Below are 20,945 nucleotides of genomic sequence, written 5' to 3'. Positions count from 1 at the left end.
GAGGACATCCATACACAAATTTGTTTCAATTTCTTTAACAAATCCGAGATAAGGCATGGCCTTGGCGGAAGCCTGTGCTCTCCGATTGTCCCTCTAGTTCACCTTGTTTCCAAGAGTGAGATGATACAAATTATACCACTGTCATGCCAGTGTATTAAGTACAAAGTTGGAGTCAGGATTAGCCTAGCTTAGCATAAAGACTGGAAGCAGGGGGAAACAGCTAGCCTGGCCAACACCTCAAAAGTTCGCTGATGAACATGTTGTGTCTGGTTTAATTTGTACGCAAACACAACTGTTTGTGGTTTTAAGGGGAGCTGTGCGCTGGTACTATTTCTTAAACAACAGTGTATCCATCCGCCCAATGCTTCTGTGCAGCGTCTCCGGCTAATAGCTCGGGTTGTCAGATACTGTCGCTGAGCACAGGTTTTGGTTTTTGGCCTCTGTACTAAATCCAACAACCTCAGTGATGACGAGACTTCAGGAAGCTGCACACCGACTGTCGACAAGAAACAGTTCCAGCATGTGTCTTATAATACGATGTGAGCGTGCGGCAAGGACATGTAAATTATTTTAATAATATGTAGAAAGGGTTGTGTTTTGTAAAAGGAAAGTGAAGCTTAATCAGATATTTATGTATTGAGTAAGAAACTTGAATTTTAGATGAGTCAACCCCCCAGCAGCCCTCCCAGCTGTTGCAGAGGCCTGGAGGCTGCAGATATGCATGAATGGACCTCGAGTCACTCTGATAAACTGTTAGGCTGCTTCCCGTCCCACCACGCACGTTATGGATTTACACTTATCTTACTCTGGGAGGTAATACAGTCCAGAAATGGCTCCTGTGTTTTGGTTCCTGGTTAATTAGATAAACATTAACATGAAGTATTGTTCAACATTAGTATTACATTTTTTAGGGATGCACCGATCCGACATTTTCAGTCCCGATAGCGATACCTGGACTTTGGGTATCGGCCGATACCGAGTACCGATCCGATACCAGCGTTTAGTTAATAAGATACTATGAGTTACTGCCATTTCCACATCACCTTATATTATCTTGAACAAGTAAACCAGCCATTTGGAACAGATATATGTCATGTGTTTTTGAAAACATATACACATGTTCAATACTTTATAAATGAGACCAAATAAATGCTTTTAGGCAGAGCAAACAGGTTATCTCATTCTTTTCATTTCCTCTCATCAGTAAAAGAAACAGAATGTATCCAAGCCTTTCATATTAAATTCAAGGCTACAATTATCAAAACAATACAAACATTCAGGCTCCCACATGTGGCACAAAAGTGTACTGCAGATATTAGGGGCTGTCAATCGATTCAAATATTTAATCGCGATTAATCGCATGATTGACCATTTTTTATCTGTTCAAAATGTACCTTTTAAGGGAGATTTGTCAAGTATTTAATACTCGTATCAACATGGGAGTTGGAAAATATGCTGCTTTATGCAAATGTATGTATATATTTATTATTGGAAAATCAATTAACAACACAAAACAATGACATATATTGTCCACAAACCCTCACAGGTACTGCATTTAGTATCAAATATATGCTCAAATCATAACATGGCAAACTGCAGCCCTACAGGCAATAACAGCTATCAGTGTGTCAGTGTGCTGACTTGACTATGACTTGCCCCAAACTGTATGTGATTATCATAAAGTGGGCATGTCTGTAAAGAAGAGACTCGTGGGTACCCATAGAACTAATTTTCGTTCACGTATCTGAAGGTCAGAGGTCAAGGGACCCCTTTGAAAACAGCTGTGACAGTTTTTCCTCGCCAAAATTTAGCGTAAGTTTGGAGCGTTATTTGGCCTCCTTCGCAACAAGCTAGTATGACATGGTTGGTACCAATGCATTCTTTATATCTTTATATTTCATATGATGACAGTATCTTCACTCTAGTTTTAAAACTGAGCCAGCTGCAACCTAAAAATTGCGTTAATGCATTAAAGAAATTAGTGTCGTTAAAACGAATTATTATCGCATTAACTTTGTTAGTCCTAGCAGATATAAATCCTAAATGAATGACTATGGAAAAAAATTCTACCAATTTATTTGACGACCCTAATGAAATGTCCTGTGACCCACCTGTGGGTCCCGACCCAGTCTCTGCACTAAAGTAAAGAAGTCTCGACTTGGCTGGACTGATAGAGTGCTAGTTGAAAATGAGGGCAGAGACGGGGCTGTTGTTCTGGTGGGTCATGATCTTCCTCTGCAGGAGGGTCCTCTGGGACTCTGCAGGGAGTGTAAAGCAGATGACAACACGCTGTTGTGTCAGAGCTCGCAGTGCGACTTCAATTTTCTGTTGTCCCGCAGCTTCGGCTTCAGCCAATTAACTCCCCTGGCGAGATGCCCCGGCCCCGGGCGAGAAGCCAAATGGACTGTGTATGCTCAGCGAATGTACAACATGTGACGGTACAGTGGAGCTGCTGCCACTTCTGACCAACCTGCATTACACATCCTCCAAACCTCATCTGGTTCTCTTTATCTGCAGCTCGTCCCTCTAGGCCTTTACAGCATCCTGAACACAGCGCACAGGAGGTTTCTATAATAGCCATATAGGATCACTACACTGTGGAATTATTGTGGGATTCTTATAAACAGGAAATATTGCTTGCGAAACAATCTTTCCTGTCTCAGACATGATTCAACATGATTGCAGGATTCATGCTGTTGCATTAATGTTCCATAACATGACCAAATAAAGAAAAGGAATGCTAAGAAACTACATAATGAGACCTGAACCGTCTGCCATGTTGAATCTCCAGTGACCACTTCTAATGAACTGGAACTCAACAACTCTGCTTATAGCAAATACGTCTATATTAGGTGTGTTTCTGGGGTTTAACACCTGATGTGTTTGAAGTACAGCAGCAGACTGTGATGAGTAAAGTGGGTCAGACACGGTTTCAAGTAAAATTGCTGGTGTAAAAAAATACTTAATCCTCCTTTAACATTTCCATAACAATCACCAACTCTGGTTTGGTCGAAATAAACCCTAAATTTACCGAGTTAGATGTGAAAAGAAACTGCCCTTATATGCGCTTCTCAAAGCTACCAGTCTCTATTGAATGAAACAGTAATTTTACCTCGTTGATCATTGTAAAACACACTTCATTCAAACTGGACAGAAACTAAATAAAACTCATCATAACCGTCTTTGTTAGTCTATTCCACTTTTCCAACAATCACCAACTCTGGTTTGAGAGTTTGAAGGAGAGACTGAATAAGTAACAAACATTTTCACTGTTTTCCGGCGCATTCGTGACATCGAACGTGACACCAGAAAAAACAAAAACACAGAAAGGCATAACCGTCTACTCGCAATGAGAAAGGAGTCTATTTTCTATTTTTAGCAGCTTTCCCCGAGTTTAAAAAACCTGCATATATGCGCTAATTTTAGAGGAAAAAGGGTATTTGATAAAAACTATTGAGCAGCTGTTTTAGGAAAATACTTAGCCTCTTTTTTTTTTTACAATAAAACTATATATTTATCAGTGCTGGGACGATACATCTATCTCCTGATTTGATACTATCACGATACTTGCGATTATACAAGTATTGCTTGATTAGATATTACAATTTATTGTGTTTTCTTTTGTTAACTTTTTTAACACTAGACCATGGATAAAAGTTGAATCATACACTTACAGTGTAGGGACTTTTACTTTGGAAAATATCTAAATTATTACAGTAAAAAGGTTGATTTTCAGCAGGTATGTCGTCAGAGATGTCCTGAAGCGAAATATATCAGCCATTGTCAGGTATTATTTATTTTTTTCAGCAACCCAGAAATCAAAGCATAAAGACATTTCCCTCACAAATTAGTGGTATTTTCTTTTTAATTTATAAGGGACATGTAATGTTTTATACTTCTGATGAATATAATCCAATCAATCTTATTTCCATATATGTATGTTGTATATACAGTTCCCTTTGTCAACACCTTATTTTCATTTGAAGAGGGAGCAGAGCGCACTTTGCCAAAGTCCGCTGAGACTTTAAGGACTGAGATCAAAAACTACTCCTGAGACCAGGAGCAGACATTTCATCTAAGTTTATAACAGCGTTCACCACTCTTTTTAGTTAGTTGTAGTAATTGGATCTTGAGGCTGGAATTGCTCTGTAACACCGTAAAGGTCATCGTGTGTGAAGTTGCAGACCAAAGTGGAAACCTCTGAGGGGAGGTGAAGGACAATCTGCTGAGGGGAAACTAAACGTGAGGAAAAAGAGTGATTATCTTTCTCTGAACTTCTCTCCTCCATCTCAGTGTCTTCACACTTTCTATTTGTAGCAGCAGCAGCTCCATCAGCGGGAGGTGAACCTCCTAAACTGAGACTGACAGAATATAAAACTGTTGATAATAGAGCGAGAGGGAGAGCAGAGCTCCTGCTCCAGGCTTTCAGTTCTCAGGTTTCTTTCAGTCCTTTTTATGAAATGTTTCTGAGTATCTAATGATGTTCTGGCTATGTGATGTGCTGTGCGATGTGCTGGTTAACCTAGCTATGTTCCACACACAAACGTAACCTTATCTTACCTGATGTGTTTTATCCAGCGACTCCTGGTCTTTTTATCAGCCGGGAAGAGAGAGAAGGATCAGACCCGTTGCAGGTGTGAGTACATCCCAGTAGGAAACACAAAGGCATCGTAGCTTCAGTAAGAGAAACGCCTAACTAAGTAGTTTTGTTGGCTAATCCTATCCAAGTCGATCTTTTCCTAAACCTAAGTAAGTAGTTTTGTTGCCTAATCCTAACCAAGTCGATCTTTTCCTAAACCTAAGTAAGTAGTTTTGTTGGCTAATCCTATCCAAGTCGATCTTTTCCTAAACCTAGCTAAGTAGTTTTGTTTGCTAATCCTAACCAGGTCGATCTTTTCCTAAACCTAAGTAGTTTTGTTGCCTTATCCTAACCACGTTGATCTTTTCCTAAACCTAACTAAGTAGTTTTGTTGCCTAAACCTAAGGAAGTTGTTTCCGGTGAAGACAGAAGTTTATTTTGAAAAGACTGTATGCATGTAACAAGCAGAAATTGACACGTGTTGTTGGACTTTCGTAGGAAAACAAATGAAAAAGGAGGAATAAGATATCATAGGAACCGTTGTATGAGGATATGTTGCACACAGAGAGATGAGGAGAGGAGATGCTGAGTGCAGACATAGCGGTGGCGGTGATCTCTCTGGTCACGGTGGTTCAGTGAGCGGAGGAGCGCAGAGAACGCAGAAGGTTCACGTGTGGTTAATGTTGTGAAACGGTCATGGTTAGGTTTAGGTTACAAAACTACTTTTGTGACATTTACTATTTCTACACTGTGGTATTTCTACTTTTCCTTTTTTTCCACTGTTGTCTATGATACTGAAAAGCTCAAACAGAGCGCTACCCCACAGCTACATCAATCACTGCTGAGAGGAAAATGATCCCCTGTATATATTTATATGTAGTAAGAGCTTTAATGCTGAATTACAGTGTGATAATGACGCTGAGGTGGTGGTGACGGAGGAGGAGGAGGAGATGGTGTGTTCCAGCTCAGTGGGTCGTCGCTTCGCTGCCGACTTCCCGCTCTGATTAGGCCGAGTAAAGGAAGAGGAAGCTGACAGCCTTCTCATTTCTCTCACACAAGTATCTAATTAAAGAGCCTGAGAGGCAACCTGATGTGCTTATGAAGCAGCATCCAGCGTGACATTATGCACAGGAACATTAGGGCTGCACATTTCACTGACGGCAGCAAGCAGACCCAATTAGCTGTGTCAGGCATGCAAGGAGGTCATAAAGAGACGTCAAAACAAACACTCCTTATTAAGATGTTGTTCCCTTCGGTCTCAGAACGTTAAGGAGAAGCAACTTGTTACAAACCGTTGCAGAGAAAAGAGAGTAAAGTTTGCATCTTTAGAGGTTTTATTAAATATAAGCTTGAAGCAAAACTCAAATGTTATTATTTTCCAAACGTTCTACAGTTCTCTTCAGTCAGTCAATAAGTGATTAAATGTCTAAGTGGACTGTCTCCAGGTCTGTCCCTCCATCCTGTCTGTCTCTAGTAATCAATGTTACTGCTGATGGAAGGAAGCGTCTGTTGAGGCAGTTCCTGCTCTGTGATGTGTGTGTTGGGTGTACAGACACTCTGCTCTTGGGAACCATGAACCAAATGGTTTTAAAATGTTTTTAAGACTCACTGGAGGCAGTCAGTCGGGGCGTTTCTGCCACATTTAGATCTGTGATCGGCTACAAAAACAAAACAGAAAGAGTGGAGATCATGTGAAACACATCAATTCAGAACTGGGAATGTGTTTGGCACTACCCCAAAATAAAACATATTTTCCCAAAGTGATTGTAGTGTATGAATTATGGAAACAGAACAGTATGTTCAGCAGTACAAGTCAGAATTGCATTGGACCATATCCCTGAAAGCTGGAGGCTGAAAGTAGAGATGCTTTGACTGTGAAAAAATAAAAGAAAAAGCTATTGACAAAAATCTGAAAAGCTGGTGGTCAGTTTACTGTCAGTTCACAGAAGGAGCCAGGCTTCAATATCAGATCATGAGGTAAAAATAACTCCTGTACAGTATCTGTCAAGCTTTCTGCTGCACTGACGAACAAATCTGATGAAAGTTCATGGAAAATCCTACAAATTCCCATTCTCGTAAACACGATATTTCAATAACGCCTGGAGGGAACTCAAGGATGAACTGATTAGATTTTGGTGGTCAAAGGTCACTGTGAACTCACAAAACACATTTTTTGGCCATAACTCAAGAATGCATATGCTAATTATGACAATTTCACACAAATGTCCAACATGTCTGACATTTTAGACCGACATGGATGCAAACTGCAACTTGACTTGTTGGCGGAGGCATACAAACGCGAGGCGGTAATTCTAGTTTCCTTTTAAATAAACACACAGCAAACTGAGACCATGCAGGAAGTAAAGAAGCATTCAAACAACTAAACAAGCATGAAGTAAGTAAAATAAACATCAATTATCAAAAATAATCAGGGCTGTCATAGTTAACGCGATAATAACGTGTTAAAGCAAATTTGTTTTAATGCCACTAATTACTTTGACACTTTGAGTTTTAGGTTGTAGCGTGTTCAGTTTTAAAGCTAGAGTGAAGATACTGATATCATATTAAACTAGAAAAACCTAACCTCTGAATGATTAAAGCAGCCAAATGCAGGCTGATCCACACAGCCCAGAGTCTTGTCAGCATGCTTTCAGCCCTGAAGTAACAAACACAAACACATTCTTCTTCCTTTTCAAGGTCAAAATGTGGATAACTGTGATGTAAGGCACACTTAGCATACACGACTTGGCCAAGGGTAAGCTTCCTAATATGTGTGTATATATATATATATATATATATATATATATATATACACACACCTATTGGGCTGCAGTTTGCCATGTTATGATTTGAGCATATTATTTCTGCTAAATGCAGTACCTGTGAGGATTTCTGCAAAATATTTGTCATTGTTTTGTGTTGTTCATTGATTTCCAATAATAAAGTGTTAAATACTTGTCAAACCTCCCTTTTAATGTACATTTTGAACAGATAAAAAATGTGTGATTAATTGCTATTAATTATGGACATCATGTGATTAATCACGATTAAATATTTGAATCGATTGACAGCCCTGAAAAGAAGTGAAGAGGATAAGGCAGAACTACAGAGCCCTCTGATGTCGTCAGAGGTTATATATATATATATACAGTATATATATAAGAGGTTATATTTATTTCTTACCTGTATCTGAACTGTGTATTCTGGCTTTGATCCAGCTGTGTCAGCAGGGGAGCATTATGAAAACTTCCTGTTTTGTAAACAGCCTCTTAACGACTGTGTCCATTCTACAGAAATCCCTGCAAACACAAAGACCTGATGCAGGTCCAAACCTTTCAGACGTGTGCCTCCTGCAGAGCTGAAGTTGAGATTTTCTGCAATAGAAAATGATTAGGCGGTGTGTCAGTTTGAGTGTCCACGTGCGTATGTGTGGGTAGTTTAAGTCATATGCCCAGACCATACAGGCCGGCTGAGCAGCGGATGAGGGCTACCTCGCTGAACAGCTACGATAGGTGTTAGCCATCTAGTAACATACGTACTGACTATGTACAGGGAATCAGACTAAAAGCTTAAAATTAGGGCTGTCAATGGATTAAAATATTTAATCCCAATTGATCGCATGATTGTTCATAGTTTATCACGACTGATCGCAAAATAATCACACATTTTTTATCTGTGCAAATGTACCTTAAAGGGAGATTTGTCAAGTATTTAATACTCTTATCAACATAGGAGTGGGCAAATATGTTGCTTTATGCAAATGTATGTATATATTTACCTATAATATACGCTAAAATTGTTTATTATTAGAAGGAAAGTGACAAACATTCAACAGAAACAACATGGCTTTATGTTAAACACTGAATACATAAAATACTTGGGTCAAGGTTCTGAAAGGCGGGTCGTGTGTGTGTGTGTGATTCTGCAGATAGATATTTTGAATTAATACTTCTCAGAAGGAGACTTCTGACATTTCACTAAGCAGCTTTTAATGACTCTGAGATTTTAATATTTCCCTTCAAATCCAATGCAAATAGCAGAGAACTGAATGTACCCGGCGTTAAAGTAATAGAGGGACGGTACACAGTGAGCTGGGAAAGATCACAGCATCTCATTAGGGCTTCAAAAATTAGCCATTTATATCATTCACCATAACAACACACAAGTAGAGGAGTGTAAAAGGTTAGAAGCAGTGATATTTCTCATGACCTTTAATCTGGCGAGACAAAGCAAGTGAGTGTTTCCTCGTTGTTTGGCAGCAGTGTAGTCTGTAGACTTCACACCTCAGAGCCATTATGTGAAGGTTTTTCTTTGGTTAATGCACATTTTTAATGATGTATTTATAATATTATTTAAAGATGAAACAATTTGTTGATTGGTCGATTAGTTGACCAACAGAAACTGAATTGTAAACTATTTTAATAATCGTCATTTTCCAACAAAATCTCTCTATATAATCTTATTCTGAGCACCTCCATTGTGAGGATTTTCTGCTTGGTTCTGGTTCTGATTCTGGTTCTAGTTCGTCACCTCTGGCTGCTGGTCTCCTCGGCTGTTTGCTGCAGGACGTCCAACTTCCTGAAACACAAACACATGAAGCCAGGATTTATAAATCACACAACATTTGAGAACATTAGGATCAAGTTAATCAAACTCTCTCTCCCTTTTTCTCTCGGCATTACTGTAATCATGACTCTAATGCTGTGTTCAGACAAAGAGCGAAGTGAATTTTCACCTCACTTTACTCGCGCAAGTTGGATCGCCGGTATCATTTGTGTTCATAGACGCGCCGGAGAGGAGAAGGAGCCTGTCTCCATAGATACCAACAACTTTTCTTTTCGCCATTTCCGCCATCAACCATGGAAGAAATAACCACTGTTGGATGCCGAAACTACATAATGGTGCTAATTTGTAAAAAGTCTGAATTCATGCTTTGTCAGGTCTGTCCACAAGACGACAATCAAACAGCTTTTAAATTGCTCTATTTCTGAATGGAGTTCGGATCGATCAGTGCCAGGCTATGCTAACATCGTAGCTGCTCCATCAACACTCAACATAACGTCATCTCGGCATAAATACGGCGGCAACGTTGTTGTAAACAAATCAAAATGATGCCGAAATAACAACATAATGATGCTGATTTAAAAAAAGTCTGAATTCATTCTTTCTCAGGTCTGTCCGCAAGACGACAATCAAACAACTTTTAAATTGCTTGTTTTCTGAATGGAGTTTGGATCAATCAGTGCCAGGCTATGTTGCTGCTCCATCAACACTCAAGCTAAAGTCATCTAGACATAAATACGGCAGCGATGTTGTCTGTGGTTTATACACATACATTTCCACACAGAGTTTGGTCCGGTCTCTGTACAGACATGATGTACTATCGTAGCTCTGGGTGACCACAGACAGTTACAATATATTTTCCTCCATTTCTGATTCAACAACATCAGGAGTTCACTGACGACAGGAGGAGAATCTCAATGCTGATAGGCTTTCACGACACAGCGTCACGCGAGTTTCTCGCTTGAGTTGAAGTATTTCAACTCCTGCAACTCCTCCTCGCGTCCCGCCATTCACGCCATTCGCGCCGCCTGGCGCAAATTCAAGTCTATAAGCCTCTTTGCATTGACTTTGTATGCAAACGCGCCGTGTGAAAGGTTTGCAGGATTTTATCCCAGAAGTATTTAGGTATAGTTGATCATATTTTAGTAAGACGTCTCCCTGTGTCCTGGTCTGCTCGTGTTTTAGTTTGCTTTTGATACAAAAACTTGCTCCATGTTCACCTGTTGTCTTGATAGATGAAGCATAACATCCATTTCAACAGAACTAGTTCCATCAGTACAACAACATGATCAGCATTCAGCTGCTGTGCTTAGTTTCATTGACGGTAGATTAACAGCAGAGTGGTCTGTTGCCTCAGTGTAATTACCGAACATAATTAGTATGTACTCAGGAAGTTGTAACCCAGGGTTACCCCATAAGTCTGTTTGCAGGTTCACATGCATGTCCCATATTCTAATGTTTTTCTATTTCCATTTTATGCTACTTTGTACTTTTACTCAACTACATCTCAGAGAGAAGTGTTGCACTTTTCTCTTCACTACATTTATTTAAGAGCTATTGTTACTTTACAAACAAAACACCACTTTTTAAAATAAGATCCACTGATACAGATTAAAGTACCAAAAGTATATAAAGGTGTGGGGAAAAAAATCGATTCACCTATGTATCGCAAATTTTTTTTTACGATTTTTTTAATGCCAGAATCGGTATATTTGCTTCAATTGAGTCTATGCGGAGGTAGAAGGAAGTTACCGCTTCTTTTGTTGTAGTCTGAATAATGTGACTTCATATCTGTCACCAAAACAAACCACTGCGAGCCGAAACGACAAAGCAGAAAACGTGGATACGACCTGCACTCTCATATTTTAAATCCAAAGTGGTAAACACTACACATACAGTAAAGTATGGAAACTTTAGCACTTTTACTTGTGATGGAGTATTTTTATACGGTGGTACTAATACTTTTACCTTAGTAAATGATTTGAATATTTCTTCCACCACTGGGAGACAAAATGAACGAATCCGAAATCAAAATGTAACCTTATTTGCTCTGTATTTCATTGCAGTATCCTCACGCATATATATTCAACATAAGGTTGAAAGGTGATGATGATGGACTGGTTACTGTATTATCATTCTGAATCACATATTTTCCTCGAAGAGGAAAAAAACTGAAGCCCGAAGACAAAACAAACTCATTGCAGCATGTAGAGTGTATTACTATTCTTATTGTTATTATATTCATTCTTCTTTTAGGCAAAATTGTGGGCCTCGGTCTTCAAAGACAGTGTTGGTGCTTTCGGCATGCCATTGTGAAATGCATTTTATTGTACAAGGAGTATAAAAGGTGAATTCGATTTTGCTCGTCACAGCATCCTCGATTCAAGTGATTTAAAGGTCACATATTATGCTCATTTCCAGGTTTATAGATGTATTTTAATGTTGCACTAGAACATGTTTACATGCTGCAATGTTCAAAAAACCCTTTATTCTTCTCATACTGCAGCCTGAGTCTGCCTGCCTCAGAGCCTAATTCAGCCTCTGTCTGAAAACCACTGATTCACAGCCTGTCCCCTCCCACTCTGCTCTGATTGGTCAGCGTTTTCTGTCAATCAAACTTCCTCAACAACAACAGCGTCACCCTCCCCCTCCCTCCCGGAGAAGCTCTCTCTAGAGAGAGAGACGAGTGGAGAGATAGCAGCTAGAATAGAGCTTATAAACCACTTTAAAGTTTATAAACCAGAAACTTCACCCAGCGCACGTTACCGGAGGAATCTGATCAGAAATCGGCGACACATGATCAACATCTGCGGTCCAGATTCCAGGTTTTCCTGACGGTTTCTCTCAGGTAAATAATGCTGTTTATAGCTCTGTTAGTTAACTCAGTGTTTACCTCATGCATCAACTCTGTAAACCGTAAACATACACTCTGTTTTACGTCTGTCTTTACAGATCCATCTGTGAGAAATGACCGACAGAATCATCCCAGAGGAGAGCAGATAGCTGAGAGCAGACAGCTGAGAGCAGATAGCTGAAAGCAGATGGGAGATACAGAGCTAACCCGTTAGCATGTAGCTACATGCTAACGGGTTAGCTACATGCTACCGCTATGACACGGTGTGTAAACACAGCGACCATCAGGGTGGAAAATAGAAGATGTGAAACAGTAGTCAGTTCATTATTTCTGCTAAAAGATAAATGTATGGAAGATCAGAGTAATGGTATATTATTTACAGTAGTAGCTGTCTCTGTGTTACCATGACTACAGACCACCGGAGCTTAGCTTACCATAGTTTACCAGAGCTGAAGACTTTCTCCTGTACCATGTCACATAACTAACTAACAGGTGAGATGATTACAAATGCTGTGAATAATTAATATTGTCATCTGTCAACTCAAATAAAGTTTGACTGTGAAACAGAAATGTGTTGTGTTGCTTACAAGTCACTATTTACTACCTGTACTCTGCTACATGCATGACATCAAATATATATAATATATAAATATCATCTGTTTAAACAGTGTAATTACATAAAGCCTTTGTGAAAGAACATGTTATATTTAGATGATGGGAGTACATGAAGCCTGTTCTGCTGGTTCTTGCAGACTTTGCTCAAGTTAGGTTGAGGAGGAGAGACAGTGACGCGCTGTGGGGCGGGGTCAGCTACTGAAGGTTCTCTCTGGTTCGACCAGGAAACCCTTACATGGCTTGCATTTCTCTAATGACGTCAGAAGAGAAGGAAAAAAAGCGATTTTTTTTTCTGCACCCATTTCCGGACAAACGGAGGAGGAGAAAAAGAGAGAGGATGGTCTTTTATGATACTATGGTGGCCTGTAGACACACTGGGGACAGATATTGATGTTTAAAAGACATGGAAAAGTGCATTTTGCATAATAGGTGACCTTTAATTCTGATCAATATTTTGGGGATCGTGTGTGTTTTGGAACTGTTCTGGTCATTTTAAAACCACCCTTTGTGGTCCTGTTTCGTCATTTATGTGTTGAAAAAGTCATAAAGTTATTATCGTCTCTATTGAATCCTCTGGCTTTGAGGAAACGAAATCATCTTGAAATTTTGACACTTTTAAAGTTAATGCGTGAGCTTCACTGAGATGAACGAGTGAACAGGTACAAAAAGGAGATTAAGAAGAGAAGCACATCCTATTTCCTGCACGACCTTTGCCTTTCTTCTCCGTCACCCTTCGTATAAAGAAAGGGCAGCTGCGTGACGGCTTAATTCTGTGATTTTTAAATGGATCTGAAGACTCATTCTGATCTCAGGATTAATGAGAGAAACTGCAGTCAGAGACTCATTAATGACAGAGGAATGTAAAGTTACGTTGCTCTTTTAAGTTTTTAAACTTTTTCTACTGATCTTAATTAAAGAGTCTGAGTCCAGGTGGGTTTGGTGTTTCTGTCGGTCCACTCTGTGCAGCTCTGATCCCTGTTACGATCAAAACAAAATCCTTTCATCTCCAGAGCTGTCATACTGAAAAGTGGAAAGTGGAAGCTGTTCTTCTTTCATCTCAGCACATCTGTGTGAGTCAGGAAGTGTGCAGGGGTCAGAGGTCAAGGGGAGGTCTGCCGCGTTCGAGGCTCCTCCTGCAGCTCTTCCTGGTTCCAGGGTCGTGTCTGCACTCTGACCTTTGGCACTGAGTCCACCTGACGCAGCAGCAGTCTAATGACTCGTCCTGTCACATCATCAGATAATGTAACAACCCCCTCATCACCAAGTATCAATCAACCAAAAAGCACATTCATACAGACGCTTATACACAGTCACCAGCCTGTGTCCTTTTAAAGCATATACATTTAGAGCTAGACTGATAACTCTGATATTATCTTTTTGCAGATACATCCATATCAGCGTATAGAAAATGTCAGATAATGTTTGAGGTCAGTGTCTCCATCACATAGTTTGTCCACCGGAGAGCAATGACATGTTTCGGCACATACATGTAAAAAAAAAAAAAAACGTGTGTCACAGTGTGTGTTATGTTGGTTAGTTAGTCTCACTGCTAGGGATTGTATGAGAATCAGTATTTCAGTACCAAGTCGATGCCAAAATTCTGAAAATGTGACGGTTCTCCGGTGTATGGTGATGGTGCCCTGTCGTCCCTGGGATAATAGAAAATGTGTTCGGGACGCAGTAAACTCACTATCGACCCGCCCAGTTTTTCCCCTGATGATGCTACATTGTGTGCAACAAATCGTTGTTGAAATCGGCAGGACGCGAGCTAGTTACGTTAGCTGTACTGTAGCTCCGTGCATGACCTTTTTATATATAAGTGTGTAAAAAAAAAAAAGAGATGATAGTATATTTCAGGAAGAATCCTATACGGTCTTCTCTCCTGTAAGGATTAATGATCAGGCTGTTGAGGTGGTGCAGCAGTATACAAATACCTTAGCACGGTACTGGATGACAGGCTAACCATTGAGACTCAGGTGGATGCTGTATGAAACAAAGCTCATCAGCGGATTTTTTTTTACCGTAAACTTTGTAGTTTTAAGGTGGACAACACTTTTATGAAAATGTTTTAATTAGTTTTTTCAAATCTGTCTTGACCTTCTCTTTTATCAGCTGGTATGGGTTGCACAGGTTGCAGGGTATAATCAAAGTGTGCAGCAAAATTGCAGGCACCACCCTTAATGACTTGACTCCTTTGTTCCAAAGTAGGACCTTGAAGAAGGCTCAGTCAGTCCTAGCTGATCTATAGCCATCCCCTGTCCAATGAGTTCAGGTTGCTCCCGTCAGGATATTTATTGCTTTTGTTTGATGGCTGTGTGGTACTGCTGACTGTACAACAAATTGCCCCTAGGGGATAATAAAGCTTTCCTTGACCCTATGTTGAACTCGCTTCGTAGTACAGGCCTCAGTATGCAAATTATTGAAGTACATGGGATTTATTGTTTTACATAGATTTTTTACCGGGGTCTAATTGATTGGTATTGACGTCTAAATTCCTGGTATCGTGACATCCCTACTCACTGCAATGGCCTGGGCTTGAAATGTGCTTGTTTGATGGACATTCCCTAGAGCCAAGTGGACCTCTCTGTCTCCTCAAAATTACATTCATACACTACTAAATTATTTTGCACATTTTGGAGGACAAAGTGAGTGCTGGCCGGTTTATGTTCAGTGGCAATGTTTCCTGCATCCCACGTGTGGTTAGGCTACTAAATGAAAGTTGGTAACATATATATATATATACTAAATAAACATGCACTGTTAGATAGACAGTGGACAGCCAAGCGAGAATGGCTTTTCTCTGAATTGGGCCTTTGACCTCATGAACTCTGGTGCAGACAGTGTCTGCATGTGAAATATAAATGTGAATCGAGGCAGTGCTAATATAGAGGCAAACCCTCCCTGAATATGAATAAAGTTTGATGATGTTTGGTAATGAAATGAGAGCCTGAGAGGAGAGGTCACAACGTGCAGAGTGCATATTTTTAGATCAGTATTTTTAGTGCAGGTAGAGGGGAACGAAGTGCAGCGATTAGATTTCACAGACTAGGAACTCATCGGCAGGGAGGGAGTTCCGCGCTCGGTATCAATCGAAAGAAAGCTTTTAGTCCCGTGTGGTTTCTGTGGTTTCACCGTTCACTTCCTGCACAGAGGTTATTAAAGCCTGAAACAATAGAGGCGGTGGGACAGGAACGGCAGGCCGGAGGAATGTCATCACGCCTCTGGAGACTTCCTGAAGCTCCCGACACAGAGAATCAGATGTGGGAGGAAGCCAAGATAGTCTTGACTCTCGGCATCCGAGAAACAGGGAGCAGGGCATTACTAAAGCCATCTCTGTAACTAAGACTTAAACTCCAACACTTAATAGACAAATCAATCAGCAGAGGACAAATGTTGGTCAAGAAATATCTGTAATCTATCTAGTTCATTCCTAAATTTATTTAGTTCTCTTTCACACCTGTAGTTCAATTCAGTTCATTCGTTCACAAGGAGGCCCGCATGTACCTAGAATGCCTCTGCGTAGCTCTGGCAATGAGTACTAGCCAATCAGAGGCAGAGTAGGGCGGGTCATACGTTTGCCATAGTCGGATTCGTAATTTAGCAACCTGAGAGCCTCACAGTGTCTTTTTACAAATAAACTCCATCAATATCATATTGATCCGGTCTGAGTTCTGATACAAAATATCAGCTACTGAAGACTCTTAATGGATTTTTCTCAGCGTAACTAGAACAGCTGATGCTCTTAGAGAGGCCTTTCAGACAACACACACACAAACACACACACACACACACACACACACACACACTAAATCCCATTGATGTCCCCTCTGACAAATGAGTCAGTGCGACCAACAGCGGTGGCGGTGGCAGATAATCTCGCCTCCAGCTGTCTGAGTCACTCTGGGTGGTCTCCATGTTGTTATTGATTATTGTTTTCTCCTCTCACTTTAGATCAGCAGCATCCATTCACAAACACACTGAGGACTCATTTCACAGCCGAGCAAACAGAGACATTGAAGCAGCAACCGAGACATTTGTTCCTAAGTGGATCTTTATTCTCAAGTCTGATTGTAGAGATGACATCTTGATGACTGCAGGACGGTTCCTGCAGTTCTGGGTTTGTGTTTTAAAGAGGAAACATCTCAGGGGAAAACTTGTGGAAAGTTCAATTTATTATTTATTATGAATAAATAAATAAATGACTCAATTAATAAATAAATGTCATTAAATTTAGCAAAAATAGTATTAAAAATAAATGTAATCATTAATTACTTGATAAAATGTGTAAAGAACTGTATAAAGAAAAGAATACAGAAATAAATAAGTTTGGGGAAATAAATAAGAAGCGAAATGCAAAGGGAAAATCATGCAGGAATAAATAAATAAATGCATAAATACATAAATAAATACATACATACATTTAAAATGAATAAAAAATAAATGCAAAAATAAATAAATACATTTAAAAATGAATAAAAAATAAATACATAAAATTAAACAGAAGAATAAATAAACAATGGATAATATAGAAGCAAATTAAAACAGAAATATAGACAATATACAGACAATATAATGTGATATATTGTAAGCTTTGCTCCCTCCTGTCATTTTCTGTGTCGGCTGACAAGGCCAAACGTGACATGGTATAAATCAGCATGAAGAAGTTAACGTTACAGAAATGCTCAAATTCTGATTATAAGATATTAAATATCTGATGTAATGATATATAGTAACAGAGCTGCCATGAAAACTAATTACACATCTGGTTTCCCACTCTTGGAGAGGCTGAGATTGGATTTGAAAATAAAATTGGATTAAAGACTGCATTAGTGTAATCCACCTGAGACTCTCTGTCACCTGCAGGCAGCAGTGTGTCCACCACTTTATAGCATGTGTGTCCACACCAGATGAACCATGTCAGAATTAGATGCATAACATGCAAGTTTTAAGAGACCAAAAATAATGTCTTGATCAGCTGCTTGAGTGTTTCTTGTGCCGTCATTTGTTCATGCACAAAAATATCTGTTGTCTCTCAACATGGAGACCAAAGCAGTGTTGATGCCTGCAGAGAAGCTCGTTGTGAAGCTGAAAAATGAGAATAAATCAATCTGAGTCAAAGACAATCTGACATGAGGTGAAGAAGAATCTGTTTGGTCCACTGCTCACTGTCATTTGAGCCACCTAGTAAACGACAGAAGAAGGAGGGAAGATGGGAGAGGTGGGTGAAAGAAGAAAAAGTTGTAATGGTGGAGAAAAGCAACTGTCCATGACACATCAGGAACATGTCCCAGGATGTAGGAGTAGAAGTGTGTGTAGAAGATGATGACCAACAACAAAAGAAGACACCAGCCAAACCTCGTACAGCTCATTGCAAGTTGTAAACCCGGTAAGCTGCACCAATATCAAGACTGGGTTGTAGGTTGATTAAAAATCAGTAATGTAAGAAACCTGCAGAAGATAGAAACAAAATGTTGATGAAAGAAACAAAGATCAAACCGTTAAATATAAAACAAAGAAACAAAGATGAAACTGTTAAATATAAAACAAAAAGTCCCTTAAAGCGGGAAAAGCAGCCACAGAAAAATCTGCAACATCTTGCAGGAAAAAAATTTATAATTTTTTTTTTATTGCAGATCAAGCTTGTTTTTTCACAAGTGAAAACGTAAGGCAAGGCAAGGCAAGGCAGCTTTATTTGTATAGCACATTTCAACAACAGGGCAATTCAAAGTGCTTTACAGAAACATTCAAGAACATTGCGACAAAATGCAAAAGAACATTAAGAAATAATTAAAAACATTAAAACATTAAGGATTAGAAAATAAAAACAAGGTAAAAATAAAAGCTAGGATAGAAGCTAAAATTGCATAAAACTCAAAAGAGTAAAAGTTATAGTGCAGTGTCAGAATAAAAGGCACCCGCAAACAGGAAAGTTTTAAGCTTTGTTTTAAAAGAAGTGAGAGTTGGAGCGGTCCTGCAGGTTTCTGGGAGCTTGTTCCAGATATTTGGTGCATAAAAACTGAACGCTGCTTCTGCATGTTTAGTTCTGACTCTGGGGACACTAAGCAGACCTGATCCAGATGACCTGAGAGGTCTGGATGGTTCATAACACAGCAGAAGATCAGAAATGTATTTTGGCCCTAAACCATTTAGTGCTTTGTAAACCAGCAGCAGTACCTTGAAATCAATTCTCTGAGAGACAGGCAGCCAGTGTAGAGACTTCAGAACTGGACTGATGTGATCCACTTTCTTGGTCTTAGTGAGGACTCTAGCAGCAGCGTTCTGAATCAGCTGCAGCTGTCTGATCGATTTTTTAGGAAGACCGGTAAAGACGCCGTTACAGTAGTCAAGTCGGCTGAAGATAAATGCATGGACTAGTTTTTCCAAATCCTGCTGAGACATCAGTCCTCTAATTCTTCTTATATTCTTCAGGTGATAGAAGGCTGTCTTTGTAATTGTCTTAATATGGCTGTTAAAGCTCAGGTCTGAGTCCATGACTACACCAAGGTTTCTGGCATGGTCTGAGCTTTTTAACATCACAGATTGTAGGTGAGCACTAACCTTTAATCTTTCTTTTTTGGCTCCAAAAACTACGACCTCAGTTTTGTCTTTGTTCAGCTGAAGAAAATTCTGGCACATCCAATTATTGACTTGTTCAATGCACTCACTCAGTGCTTGTATTGGACTGTAGTCTCCTGGTGATAGAGTTATGTAAATTTGTGTGTCGTCTGCATAGTTATGGTAATTTATTTATTTTTTTAACGTACAAAGTGAGTTGCCGATTTTCATTTAAAATTTTCGTTTATATTAATTTTTTTTTGCGCTAAATTATAAAGCTGTGCCGTGATGATGAATGACAAATGTGTGGAGGGAATAAGCAGCAGATTGTAATCCAAGGCTGCGGTCCAAAAAACAAATAATTACGTCCTAATGTCTTTTTCCTAACCATTTTTCCTTGACCTCGATGGAAAACATCATGAGGTCAAGGAAAGATGTGAAGAAGAATTCAGGAGGACAAAAGCCAACCGTGGTGTTGAGAGGATCCGACTGCACTTACACTGGGCTCCATAATTATGATGCGATTGTGGCGGATGTTAGTGACGCGGGTCTGCCATTGTGAAACTACAATGATCTGAAGATGGACTACAAAAGGTGCATGTTCACCCCGTTTAGCTTTTTCAGTGACAGGCTGCTTCACCCGCGGTGTGTGACAGAGAGATACCACAGGTCCTTCTGCTGCTGGAACACTTCACATCAACATAATATATAAGAAAGGATTATCTAACCTAACGTGGACAACTGATAAAAATTACTTCATTACCAAGGCTGGAATTGAAATAAAAAAAGGAATATATGACAAATATTGAGTAAATAGTTTGAGTTATGGTGAAGGGGTAGGGACATGTGTCGGCTGTACTTGTAATAAAATAAAATGTAATATTAATTTATGTTGATTATTTGTTGACAGTTTGTTTACTGTTCATTTTATTTGTTATTCTTGTTTTTTTCACTTATTTGTTACATGTTCAAAATAAATAATTAAAAATAAAGTGAAACGAAATGGTTGTCACTGTCCACTCATATTAATTTCTCTCGCTCTAAATCGCTCTAAATGTTGTGGCCGCAAAGAATTGTGGGATGTTATTCTCTCCTTTCCTTTGGTAAAGGATGGTCCAGTGTATCCTATGCTAAAGGAGATAAGAAAGGAAGCGTTGAAGCTCCTTTCCTCAGCATTTAGAGGATTCTACCAGATCATACCATGGCTGATACTTCCGGGTCATTTCACTCCGTTACGAACCTTCCTAAGCAAAAAAGACTATTCGACTGCAGCCCAAGTCATACCAGTGAAGCTCTCTGACATGGTGGTGGAGATAGGTTGTCGTGGGAATGTGTGGCTGCTAGTGGAAGTAGCTCTCTCCTTTCTTTTAATTCTCTTTCTTGGTGATATTATCCTGGATTTCTAACTAAGATACAAAAAAAAAGCCAAACAATCTCCAAACAGTAAAGTTGAAGCAGGAAGTGGGTCGTAAACTGTGATGGATGTTTGGGTCATAATTTTACTGTTTGGCTCTTCCCAAAAGGTTAGTCTAACCTGAGGGTCTGATCGTCTGAATGTCCTGTTTCATCATCTCCACAATAAACTTTCTGTCCAGTTTTCTTAATTACTTTTGGTCCCCTGGAATCGGGGACTTTGTATGAAAAATATCTAAAATTCTGATGTTGCACTTTAACATATTGTTTTTAACATATTGAGAGTGCTGCACAATAGCAGCTGAATTTATCCACTGAGTTCCTTCTCTAACCTCAGCCATCCTCAGGCACACTACACAGCAACAC

At 39.5% G+C, this 20,945-nt stretch overlaps 1 protein-coding gene across 2 annotated transcripts in view; it reads left to right on the top strand.

Annotated features, from left to right (window-relative positions):
• The window catches only part of LOC141778620 (atrial natriuretic peptide receptor 1-like), an 89,136-nt gene that overhangs the window by 20,221 nt on the left and 47,970 nt on the right, over positions 1–20,945 (top strand). The gene's annotated exons all lie outside the window — the stretch shown is intronic.

Source organism: Sebastes fasciatus, chromosome 12 (assembly GCF_043250625.1).
Source record: "Sebastes fasciatus isolate fSebFas1 chromosome 12, fSebFas1.pri, whole genome shotgun sequence".
In the NCBI taxonomy this organism is placed as follows: Eukaryota; Metazoa; Chordata; class Actinopteri; order Perciformes; family Sebastidae; genus Sebastes; species Sebastes fasciatus.
Note: the sequence above shows the minus strand (reverse complement) of the source record. Positions and strands in the feature narration are given on the sequence as shown.